Consider the following 12,357-nt stretch of genomic DNA (forward strand, 5'->3'; position numbering starts at 1 on the left):
ACATTCTCCCGTCACACACTCCCGGCAATAAGTTTTTCAGTTTGTACATGGACTTCCCACACACATGCCACTTCTGCGGGCTGGTGGAAACCGTATACCACGTGTACATGGAGTGTGTGAGGCTGCAGCCTCTTTTTGCATATTTGCGTGGGCTGCTTCTCGCCTTCTGGCTGCATTTTAGTCCCACCCTGTTTATATATGGTCATCCAGTAAGGAAGGGGGCAAGGAGGGATGAGGATGTCCTAGTCAACTTGCTCCTGGGGCTGGCGAAATCCGCCATCCGTGGGTCTTGGAAACGGGTGGCGGGAGGATCTCCCCGGGCAGACTGCCTGGCAATGTTTAGGGGGTATGTTCGTGCCCGGGTAACTATTGAAAAAGAACACGCGCAGTCCACAGCGGCCTTGGAGGAGTTTCGAGACCGTTGGGCTCCGCGGAGTGTAAATGCCATCGTAGATAGGGATGGCAACATTCTGGTGTAATGTCTATTGTCTATTTGTAGTGCAGTAATTGTGTTTGCCACTGTTTTGTATATATTGTATAGCACCGAAATTTGTAATAAAGGATTTTGTAATACAAAAAAAAGGGTCAGACACAGAGTGAAGCTCCCTCTACACTGTCCCATCACACACGAGTTGAGTAACTGGCGGGAAAAGTTTGTACTCGACAGTACCTTGCTGGCTCGGTGCCAGGAATTCCAACGTCGGCCCTGCAGAACTTCCAGGCCGTGAGAGGTCGAGACGTCCCAAACGATGCTTCGGCTGTGCTACACAGTTGGCAGCCGTCAACAAACCAAGTCCAAACTGGCAGAAAAACTCCAAACGAAGCTTCCACACCAACCCAGCCACTCACTCACATGTCTAACAGACAAACCACTTCCAAAGTATCTCACGAACTTAATACTGTACAGTATTTTTTCCTCAATTTCTCCCAGCTGAATCAGAACAGCTCCACACTGTGTCTGACCCCTTTTTTTTATTACAAAATCCTTTATTACAAACTTCGGTGCTATACAATATATACAAAACAGTGGCAAACACAATTACTGCACTACAAATAGACAATAGACATTACACCAGAATGTTGCCATCCCTATCTACAATGGCATTTACACCCCGCGGAGCCCAACGGTCTCGAAACTCCTCCAAGGCCGCTGTGGACTGCGCGTGTTCCTTTTCAATAGTTACCCGGGCACGAACATACCCCCTAAACATTGCCAGGCAGTCTGCCCGGGGAGATCCTCCCGCCACCCGTTTCCAAGACCCACGGATGGCGGATTTTGCCAGCCCCAGGAGCAAGTTGACTAGGACATCCTCATCCCTCCATGCCCCCTTCCTTACTGGATGACCATATATAAACAGGGTGGGACTAAAATGCAGCCAGAAGGCGAGAAGCAGCCCACGAAAATATGCAAAAAGAGGCTGCAGCCTCACACACTCCATGTACATGTGGTACACGGTCTCCTCCAGCCCGCAGAAGTGGCATGCGGGTGGGAAGTCCATGTACAAACTGAAAAACTTATTGCAGGGCACTGCCCTATGCAGTACCCTCCAGCCGAGATCCCCCAGGTGCATGGGAAGAACCCCGGCGTAAAGGGACTTCCAGTGTGGACCCTCCTCACCTCTGGGTGGAAGGACCGACCGCCATGGCGTGTCGGGACGGTGTACAAGGGCAAGGAAGTGGAGGATGTGGAGTAGCAGCCCATACAGATACCTCCTACTTGCATCCCTGAATGGGACTGTGGGTATCGATGAGAGACGGCTCAAGTTGTGCGGACACGGCTCCCGGAGAAGATTGCGGGGTCTGGGCCCGACCAGCAGCTCGGCCTGAGTCGGTCCACACAACTGAGCCGCACCGACAGCCACTGAGGTAGGGCAAGGGCCGGCCAGGACCCCGCCCTCCGCCTGAGGAGGGGATTCCCGGCCTGAGGTGACCATGTTCCAGACTCTCAGTAGGTCCTGATAGAAGCCGGGCAGACTCCGCAAAGCAGTACGGCTGACACCCGCCGGTGGTAGCCGCATGTCTTCATGAAGACAGCAGCCCCTCCGGAGGAAGAAAGTCGCCAACACGTGCCACCTGGGAGGGTGCTCGGCGTACAGGAATCTCTGCAGAGTCCTGAGGCGGAGAGCCGCCAGCCGCGTTCGGACGCACACCAGCGACTGTCCGCCCTCTCCCACTGGGAGACTCAAGACCGCTGCAGAGACCCAGTGTTTCCTGTTGCCCCAGAAGAAGTCCACTAATTTCCTCTGCAGTCTTGCAACAAACGGGGCAGGAGGGGCCAAGGTGACCATCCGATACCACAACATGGAGGCCACCAGCTGGTTTATGACCACCACCCTGCCTCGATAGGAAAGCACCCTGAGAAGGCCTGACCAGCGCCCCAGCCGGGCCATGACTTTCATCTCCAGGTCCTGCCAGTTCGCCAGCCAGGTCTCCCCAGAAGGACTCAGGTAGACTCCCAGATAGAGGAGACGCCGAGTACTCCACTCAAAAGCTCTCATCTCCTCCGGCAGGGAGTCCACCTGCCACTGACCCACTAAGAGTCCGGAACATTTCGCCCAGTTGATCCTGGCGGAGGATGCTGCCGAGAAAACTTCTTGGCACTCGCGCATCCTCCGCAGGTCATTGGGATCTGTCATCATGAGGAGTACATCATCGGCGTAGGCCGAGAGGACGACCTCCATGTCCGGTTCACGCAGAACCAGACCTGTCAGCCTTCGCCGTAGGAGGCTCAGGAATGGCTCGACACAGATCGCGTACAATTGACCGGACATGGGGCATCCCTGACGTACTCCTCTCCTGAAGGGAATGGGTGCTGCCAGTGATCCATTGACCTTAACAAGGCACTCTGCGGCAGAGTAGAGGAGCCGAACTCGGGCCACAATGTGTGGTCCGAGCCCAAAGGCCTGCAGAGTGCCCACCAGGAAACTGTGGTCTACCCGGTCAAACGCCTTCTCCTGGTCAAGAGAAAGAAACGCTGCCGGGGTCCCAGTCTCCTGGTACAGGTGGATCAGGTCCCGTACTAGGTGGACATTGTCCTGGATGGAGCGGCCCGGGACTGTGTAAGATTGGTCAGGATGAATCACCTGTCTCAGTACTGAACCAAGACGGTTGGCCATTGCCCGGGCGAAGATCTTGTAGTCCGCGCACAAGAGGGAGACCGGGCGCCAGTTCTTTAGCAGGCGAAGGTCTCCCTTCTTGGGCAGCAGGACCACGACAGCTCTCTGCCATGAGAGGGGCAATTCCCCGGTGGCTAGGCTCTCCCCTAGAACAAGGCTGTAATCGACCCCCAGGACATCCCAAAAAGCCTGATAAAACTCCACACTCAGACCATCTAAGCCAGGGGATTTACCCCTCCGGAGTTGCCGAAGGGCAGCAGACAGCTCCTCCCCAGTCAGGGAGGCGTCCAGACGCGCTGCGTCATCAGGGCTGACCTTTGGCAAATCTTCCCAGACCTCACTGCACGCCCCCGCATTTGACGGATCCGGTGAGAATAAGGACCGATAGAAAGTGCGGACTTCTTCGATAATTTCGTCAGGATCCGTGATGGAGGAGCCATCAGCAGCCAATAGCTCCACCAGCTGCTTTTGAACTCCCCGCCACTTCTCCAACGAGTAGAAGAAGGGTGAGCCGCGGTCCAAATCTTGCAGCATTTGGATCCGCGACCTCACATACGCACCTCGGGACTGCTGAAGCTGCAGATTCCTGAGTGCGTCCTTCTTCTCCTGGTATTCCTGCCACGTTTGATGGTCTCCACCGGTCGAACCAAGACGGGTCTCCAGGTCAAGCAACGCTCTCTCAAGCCGCTCAATCTCAGAGTCCCGCCTCTTTGTCGACCCCCTAGTGTGCTCCCGACATAAAAACCGGATGTGGGCCTTGCCCACATCCCACCACAGCCGTAGGGAGCAGAACTCTCTCCGTCTCTCTCTCCAGGCGGCCCAGAACGCTCGGAATGAATCATGGAATCGGCTGTCCTCCAGCAGCCGGTTGTTAAAGTGCCAATACCCGGATCCCACCCGAGGGTGCAGGGGAGTAAATTCCATCCACACAAGGTGATGATCCGAGCACGACACCGGCTGCATGGAGGACGCCGACATGAGGGAGACATAGGCCCGAGAGATATACAGGCGGTCTATCCGGGAACCCCCCTCTCTCGATCTTCTGGAGAAGGCGCTAGAGTCGGGGTGAAGATTCCGCCAGCTGTCCACCAAGTCAAAGGAGCCGACTAGCTCCTTTAACTTTTTCGCTGATGCCGGGTCGCGTTGGATGCCGAGCGGTCCTCCACCTCGAGGGTACAGTTGAAGTCTCCCCCGAGGACGACGCAGTCCCCCGGGTCGATGGAACTCAGCAAGGTGGACAGCGGACAGAAAAGGCGCGTCTGCATCACCCCGCGCCTCGGAGCGTACACGTTGATAAAATGTAACGGTACACCATCCAGGCGCACAGCCAGGTGGAGCAGACGGCCGGGCACAACATCTTGGACTCCTACGATTTCTGGCCGAAAGGTTGGGGCCAACAGGATCGCCACCCCACTAGAGTTGGAGCTAAGGTGACTCATGTAAACCCCGCCCTGCCACTCCAGGAGCCAAGCGGACTCGTCCCCCGGGGTGGTATGGGTTTCCTGCAGGAAACTCACCGCGTATCTCCCGTCCCTGAGGACTGAGAGATTGTTATATCTGCGGAGAGAGCCCCTGCTACCGTTTACATTGAGACTAGCTATGGTAAGCTTCATGTCGGAAGCACACTAGGCCTCAGCACCAGTCCCCTTCCCACTGAGAGCGATGGCGCCCTCAGCCGCACTCTCCCGAAGAAAACCGAGAATATCCTTTGCTTTCCGGGCCCGACTGCTACCATCGCTACCCTGTGACCCACCATCTCCCGAAGGAGCGAGGCTGCTTTTCATCCTGATGTCCCGCACCAGGTCATCCAGGAAGGATTTCAGCTGCCGCCTGTCATTCCCTGACACAGCATTCCTCTTCCCCTTCCCCTTCCGTCTGAGGATGACCCTCAGGGACTTCACCAGCCTCGGCATGCTAGGCCAGCGAAGCGAGGCTAGTTTAGGCCGATGCTTTGCACCAACGGAGGAGTGAATAAACTCTCTGATCTCCTCCACTGGTGTCAATGGGGACTTCTCTGGAGGGGTGAGGATGTCCATTGTCTCGCTGTCAAATGAATCCCCCTCCAACCCCTCACTGCAGACAGATCCCCCACCGTCCTCCTCAGGTGGTGTATTAGGTGGCTGCCCCTGTAACCTACACTGCACAGTGGGTACCTCCCCCATACCTTCCCGCTCCACCGTCGCAGCAGTCTTATCCACAGTTGCGACGATGGAGGGAAAATCCCAAGGGACTCCCTGCAGGCCATTAGTTGATGGGGTCGGCATGCAGGTTACATCACCCTCCCCAGGAGACAGGCATGAAGGGGACCCCAGCAGCTCTGGCCCAATGGATTCACTGGCAGCCTGATGCTGACTGTGAGAGAGCCTGGTCTCCGCTCCACCTGTACTACTTAATACATTTGCCTCCAGGGAGGCGCTGACTGCTAAGTCCTGGGTGGAGGGCTCCAGGTCTGTTTTAGGCGTGCAAACAGGCCCAGCACTAGCTTCATGCATAACCACACCACCCACCCCAGGACTGGTGTCTAAATCTGGGGATTCAGAGTTAGACACAACTCCCACCTGGATCCCCACCCCTTTCTGGGACTCCCCCTCATCTGCATTCTCTGCTCTCTTGGGGGAACAATCCCATCTCCTCTTCAAGCCGGAGGAGCACACAGGTGCGGAATTCACCGACAGCGCGGTACTCTCCGCTCCTATCGCCCCGTCCAACCGTACGCTTCCCCGAGTCTCCCCCTCCACCTCAGGGCAAATGGGCGTGAGCTCTGCGGTCTCGGGGGCCGACTTCTTCACGTGTTTCGACTTCTTCCTCGCTTTCTTGCCCCGCCCGGACTCCACCCCGTCCCTCGCCTGAACCTCCCCACACGTAGCCCCAGGATCACCCGCCTGAACCACAGGGGTAGGAGCAGACGTAGGAATAGGGACAGGGTTAGAGACAGGGTCAGGGGCAGGAGCAGGGGTCGGCACAGGTGTTGGAGCAGGGATGGGATCAGGGGCAGAGGTAGCTGGGGCACTGGTTCCCGAAGTGGACTCTCTGGGTTTTCGGGTGCTAGGACAGTCCCTCCGAAAGTGCCCCACCTCCCCGCACGCATGGCACCGTGGGCGCTCAGAGCTCCAATACACCTGATAATCTACCCCCCCGTGCCGGACAGTAAACCGGCCCTCAACTTCATCCTCCCGTGCCAGTTTCATGAATACCTGTCGCCGGAAAGAGATTACGGTCCGGAGGGTGCGCCTCCTGAATTTGTGCCTGATGGCAGTTATCTCTGACCGTACTTGCCCCAAGCGGGTCAATGCGGGAAGCAGGTCCTCGTTGGGGATGAAAGGCTGTACGTGACCGAGGACGATGCGTTGTGTGGGAGCTGTCACTAGCTCCATCTGTAAAAAGATGTTCTCCACCGTGATCCCTCTACTGAGGGCCCGATGCACCAACTCATCATTCCTCAGGTAAAACACCGCCTTCCCGAACTGCTTCTCAGCGGCCAAAACACCATCTCTCCCCAACAAGTCCTCCATGGCCTCCGCGCACTTTTCCAGGGTAGTTCCAGTTCGCAAAATACATTGCACCCCGCGTTCAACTTTCACCGTCCGAAACAGGGCGTTGTCCGAGGCCGGAGAGGCAGCCGCCTTTGCATAACTCCCCGAAGGCCTGCGACTCCCCGCAGACTGGTCCGGCATGTTACTTGTGTGTCCGAACCGAGAATGATACGGTGGTGCTGGTTATAAAGTCTCGGAGTGAGTTGAGTAACTGGCGGGAAAAGTTTGTACTCGACGGTACCTTGCTGGCCCAATGCCAGAAATTCCAACGCCAGGAAAGGCTCCGTTAGTCCTGTAGAAACTTCCAGGCCGTGAGAGGTCGAGACGTCCCAAACGACGGTTCGGCTCCAACACCGAACGAGAATCCCGACGATAGAGATGGAAGGAGGTTGCCCCGATGTCAGTGGGGACAAACAACGTCGTTTGCCTCCGGTTTTGGGAGCGAAACTGCTTCACGGCGAGTTGCCAGCCGCCACAGCAGAGTGCTACGCAGTTCGAAGCCGTAAACGAACCCCGTCCAAACTGGCAGAAAAACTCCAAACGAAGCTTCCACTCTAAACCAGCCGCTCACTTAGAAGTTCAAGGGACGTTGGAAACCAATTTCCAAGCCATTCAAGACCTTCATAAAGTAGTTTTTCCCCGATTTCTCCCAGCGCAATCAGAACAGCTTCACTCTGTGTCTGACCCTGGGAGTGTGTGATGGGTCAGTGTAGTGGGAGCTTCACTCTGTGTCTGACCCCGGGAGTGTGTGATGGGACAGTGTAGAGGGAGCTTCACTCTGTGTCTGACCCCGGGAGTGTGTGATGGGACAGTGTAGAGGGAGCTTCATTCTTTGATTGGCAGCGTGGTGGGAGCTTCATCCTGTATCGTATAAACGATGAGATTATTCTATCCAAGGGACATGGGCTTCATAAATTGAGCCAGTATTTAGTCGTTGATCAGCTTCACTCCATCTTCAAAAAGTGATGCTGAGTGGCGGCCACTCCCATTCCTATCCCATCCCGACAAGTTGGTCCATTGCCTCCTCTTCTGCCACTCTGAGGTTGGAGGGGCAACGCGGTATTCCAACCTAATTGCAAGAATATCGATTTCTCCAGCTTCTGGTAATTTCCCCGTCCCCCTCACTTTTCTCACTTCCCCATTCTGGTATCTTCCCTCTTCTCACCTGCCTATCACCTCCCCCAGTGACCCTCCTCCGTTCGGTTCTGCTGTGGGCCTGTCTCCTCTCGTCACAGAATACTCCACCGAACACGTCCCAAATTCTTACTTCATCCCCTCCCCTTCTCCCATCCACCCGGCTTCACCTATCTTGTCCTCCTTCCCCTTCCCTTCCTTATTCTGGCCTCTTGCCCCTTCCTTTGGCCTGATGAAATGACTCAACCTCTCCATGGTTGAGTTCCTCCAGCATTTGTGGAATCTGTCAGCTGTTCGCGTGTCCCCTCTGCTGGCCGGGCCGAGATTAGTGAGGACAGGCCAGTGACCTGTGCCTCCGGTCTAGTGAAGTGACCCTCCCGCGTGTCCGTGTTCACCGAGACCACCTTCAGTTCCGTGTCGTGTTTAAAGCGCAGGTGAACGTTTGCTGAGCCGTGTACCGCAAACTGTCAGCAAAACCCGCGCCAGGTCTCCCTCTACCACACGCAGTCTCCCTCGCACACATACACACTCACAGTTTATCTCTCTCACACACAGTCTGTCTGTCTGTCTCTCTCCTCCTCCACACAGTCTCTATCAAACACAGACTGTATGTGTGAGATAGAAAGAGTGTGTCTGTGTGTGAAAGAAAGACTCTCACAGTGTCCCTTTTACATGGTCTCTCTCACACAAGTCTCTCTTTCACACATTCTCTCTCACACAAATACATATACACACCACCTCTATCTCAAAAACAAGTCTCTCTGTCTCACACCCAGACTCCTCTTTCAAACACACACACAAGCTCTGCTGTGTTCTACCAGCAATTTGTGTGTGTTGTTTGAATTTCCAGCATCTGCAGATTTCCTCGTGTTTGCACAAGCTCTCTCTCTGTCTTACACCGTCTCTCTCTTTCACATACACAGTCTCTTCTCCCCCCCCCCCCCCCCTCTCTGTCTCTGTTTCTCTCTCACACCCAGAGACTTCCCGTCATTGTCCGGTCCATGAGATCCGCGTTCCGGTTCGCGGTCCGGTCCATGGACTCCAGACTCCGGGTCTTCTGGCAGTCCGTTGTTTCAGTTGGGCTTAATCACAGGCACCTAATTCTCATAGTGGGGCTGGAATATTCGAGTCTGGTGGCTGGTTTGTCTTGTCAATACCCTGTCCTTGCCTCTGTGGGGTTTGTCTCGTTGGTTTCTGTCCTCGTCTCTGTGGGGTTTGACTTGTCAGAATCCTGTCCTTGCCTCTGTGGGGTTTGTCTTGTCAGAATCCTGTCCTTGCCTCTGTGGGGTTTGTCTCGTTGGTTTCTGTCCTTGTCTCTGTGGGGTTTGTCTTGTCAGAATCCTGTCCTTGCCTCTGTGGGGTTTGTCTCGTCGGTGTCCTGTCCTTGTCTCTGTGGGGTTTGTCTTGTCAGAATCCTGTCCTTGTCTCTGTGGGGTTTGTCTTGTCAGAATCCTGTCCTTGTCTCTGTGGGGATTGTCTTGTCAGAATCCTGTCCTTGTCTCTGTGGGGTTTGTCTTGTCAGTATCCTGTCCTTGTCTCTGTGGGGTTTGTCTTGTCAATATCCTGTCCTTGTCTCTGTGGGGTTTGTCTTGTCAGAATCCTGTCCTTGTCTCTGTGGGGTTTGTCTTGTCAGTATCCTGTCCTTGCCTCTGTGGGGTTTGTCTTGTCAGAATCCTGTCCTTGTCTCTGTGGGGTTTGTCTTGTCAGAATCCTGTCCTTGCCTCTGTGGGGTTTGTCTTGTCAGAATCCTGTCCTTGTCTCTGTGGGGTTTGTCTTGTCAATATCCTGTCCTTGCCTCTGTGGGGTTTGTCTTGTCTGAATCCTGTCCTTGTCTCTGTGGGTTTTGTCTTGTCAATATTCTGTCCTTGTCTCTGTGGGGTTTGTCTTGTCAGAATCCTGTCCTTGTCTCTGTGGGGTTTGTCTTGTCAGAATCCTGTCCTTGTCTCTGTGGGGTTTGTCTTGTCAGTATCCTGTCCTTGCCTCTGTGGGGTTTGTCTTGTCAGAATCCTGTCCTTGTCTCTGTGGGGTTTGTCTTGTCAGAATCCTGTCCTTGCCTCTGTGGGGTTTGTCTTGTCAGAATCCTGTCCTTGTCTCTGTGGGGTTTGTCTTGTCAATATCCTGTCCTTGCCTCTGTGGGGTTTGTCTTTTCTGAATCCTGTCCTTGTCTCTGTGGGTTTTGTCTTGTCAATATTCTGTCCTTGTCTCTGTGGGGTTTGTCTTGTCAGTATCCTGTCCTTGTCTCTGTGGGGTTTGTCTCGTTGGTTTCTGTCCTTGTCTCTGTGGGTTTTGTCTTGTCAATATTCTGTCCTTGTCTCTGTGGAGTTTGTCTTGTCAATATTCTGTCCTTGTCTCTGTGGGGTTTGTCTTGTCAGTATCCTGTCCTTGTCTCTGTGGGGTTTGTCTCGTTGGTTTCTGTCCTTGTCTCTGTGGGTTTTGTCTTGTCAATATTCTGTCCTTGTCTCTGTGGGGTTTGTCTTGTCAGAATCCTGTCCTTGTCTCTGTGGGTTTTGTCTTGTCAATATTCTGTCCTTGTCTCTGTGGAGTTTGTCTTGTCAATATCCTGTCCTTGCCTCTGTGGGGTTTGTCTTGTCAGAATCCTGTCCTTGTCTCTGTGGGTTTTGTCTTGTCAATATCCTGTCCTTGTCTCTGTGGGGTTTGTCTTGTCAATATCCTGTCCTTGTCTCTGTGGGGTTTGTCTCGTCAGAATCCTGTCCTTGTCTCTGTGGGGTTTGTCTTGTCAGAATCCTGTCCTTTTCTCTGTGGGGTTTGTCTCGTTGGTTTCTGTCCTTGTCTCTGTGGGGTTTGTCTTGTCGGTATCCTGTCCTTGTCTCTGTGGGGTTTGTCTCGTCAGAATCCTGTCCTTGTCTCTGTGGGGTTTGTCTCGTCAGAATCCTGTCCTTGTCTCTGTGGGGTTTGTCTTGTCAGAATCCTGTCCTTGTCTCTGTGGGGTTTGTCTTGTCAGAATCCTGTCCTTGTCTCTGTGGAGTTTGTCTTGTCAGAATCCTGTCCTTGTCTCTGTGGGGTTTGTCTTGTCAGAATCCTGTCCTTGTCTCTGTGGAGTTTGTCTTGTCAGTATCCTGTCCTTGTCTCTGTGGGGTTTGTCTTGTCAGAATCCTGTCCTTGCCTCTGTGGGGTTTGTCTTGTCAGAATCCAGTCCTTGTCTCTGTGGAGTTTGTCTTGTCAGAATCCTGTCCTTGTCTCTGTGGGGTTTGTCTTGTCAGTATCCTGTCCTTGTCTCTGTGGAGTTTGTCTTGTCAGAATCCTGTCCTTGTCTCTGTGGAGTTTGTCTTGTCAGAATCCTGTCCTTGTCTCTGTGGGGTTTGTCTTGTCAGAATCCTGTCCTTGCCTCTGTGGGGTTTGTCTTGTCAGAATCCTGTCCTTGTCTCTGTGGAGTTTGTCTTGTCAGAATCCTGTCCTTGTCTCTGTGGGGTTTGTCTTGTCAGTATCCTGTCCTTGTCTCTGTGGGGTTTGTCTTGTCAGAATCCTGTCCTTGCCTCTGTGGGGTTTGTCTTGTCAGAATCCTGTCCTTGTCTCTGTGGAGTTTGTCTCGTCGGTGTCCTGTCCTTGTCTCTGTGGGGTTTGTCTTGTCAGTGTCCTGTCCTTGTCTCCGTGGGGTTTGTCTCGTCGGTATCCTGTCCTTGTCTCTGTGGAGTTTGTGTTGTCAGAATCCTGTCCTTGTCTCTGTGGGGTTTGTCTTGTCAGTATCCTGTCCTTGTCTCTGTGGAGTTTGTCTTGTCAGAATCCTGTCCTTGCCTTTGTGGGGTTTGTCTTGTCAGTACCCTGTCCTTGCCTCTGTGGGGTTTGTCTCGTTGGTTTCTGTCCTTGTCTCTGTGGGGTTTGACTTGTCAGAATCCTGTCCTTGTCTCTGTGGGGTTTGTCTTGTCAGAATCCTGTCCTTGTCTCTGTGGGGTTTGTCTTGTCAGTATCCTGTCCTTGTCTCTGTGGGGTTTGTCTTGTCAGAATCCTGTACTTGCCTCTGTGGGGTTTGTCTTGTCAGTATCCTGTCCTTGTCTCTGTGGGGTTTGTCTTGTCAGAATCCTGTCCTTGTCTCTGTGGGGTTTGTCTTGTCAGTATCCTGTCCTTGTCTCTGTGGGGTTTGTCTCGTCAGTATCCTGTCCTTGTCTCTGTGGGGTTTGTCTCGTCAGAATCCTGTCCTTGTCTCTGTGGGGTTTGTCTCGTCAGTATCCTGTCCTTGTCTCTGTGGGGTTTGTCTCGTCAGTATCCTGTCCTTGTCTCTGTGGGGTTTGTCTCGTCAGAATCCTGTCCTTGTCTCTGTGGGGTTTGTCTCGTCAGTATCCTGTCCTTGTCTCTGTGGGGTTTGTCTCGTCAGTATCCTGTCCTTGTCTCTGTGGGGTTTGTCTCGTCAGAATCCTGTCCTTGTCTCTGTGGGGTTTGTCTCGTCAGTATCCTGTCCTTGTCTCTGTGGGGTTTGTCTCGTCAGAATCCTGTCCTTGTCTCTGTGGGGTTTGTCTCGTCAGAATCCTGTCCTTGTCTCTGTGGGGTTTGTCTGGTCAGAATCCTGTCCTTGTCTCTGTGGGGTTTGTCTTGTCAGAATCCTGTCCTTGTCTCTGTGG

The sequence above is a fragment of the Hypanus sabinus genome, chromosome 7 (assembly GCF_030144855.1).
Source record: "Hypanus sabinus isolate sHypSab1 chromosome 7, sHypSab1.hap1, whole genome shotgun sequence".
Classification (NCBI taxonomy): domain Eukaryota; kingdom Metazoa; phylum Chordata; class Chondrichthyes; order Myliobatiformes; family Dasyatidae; genus Hypanus; species Hypanus sabinus.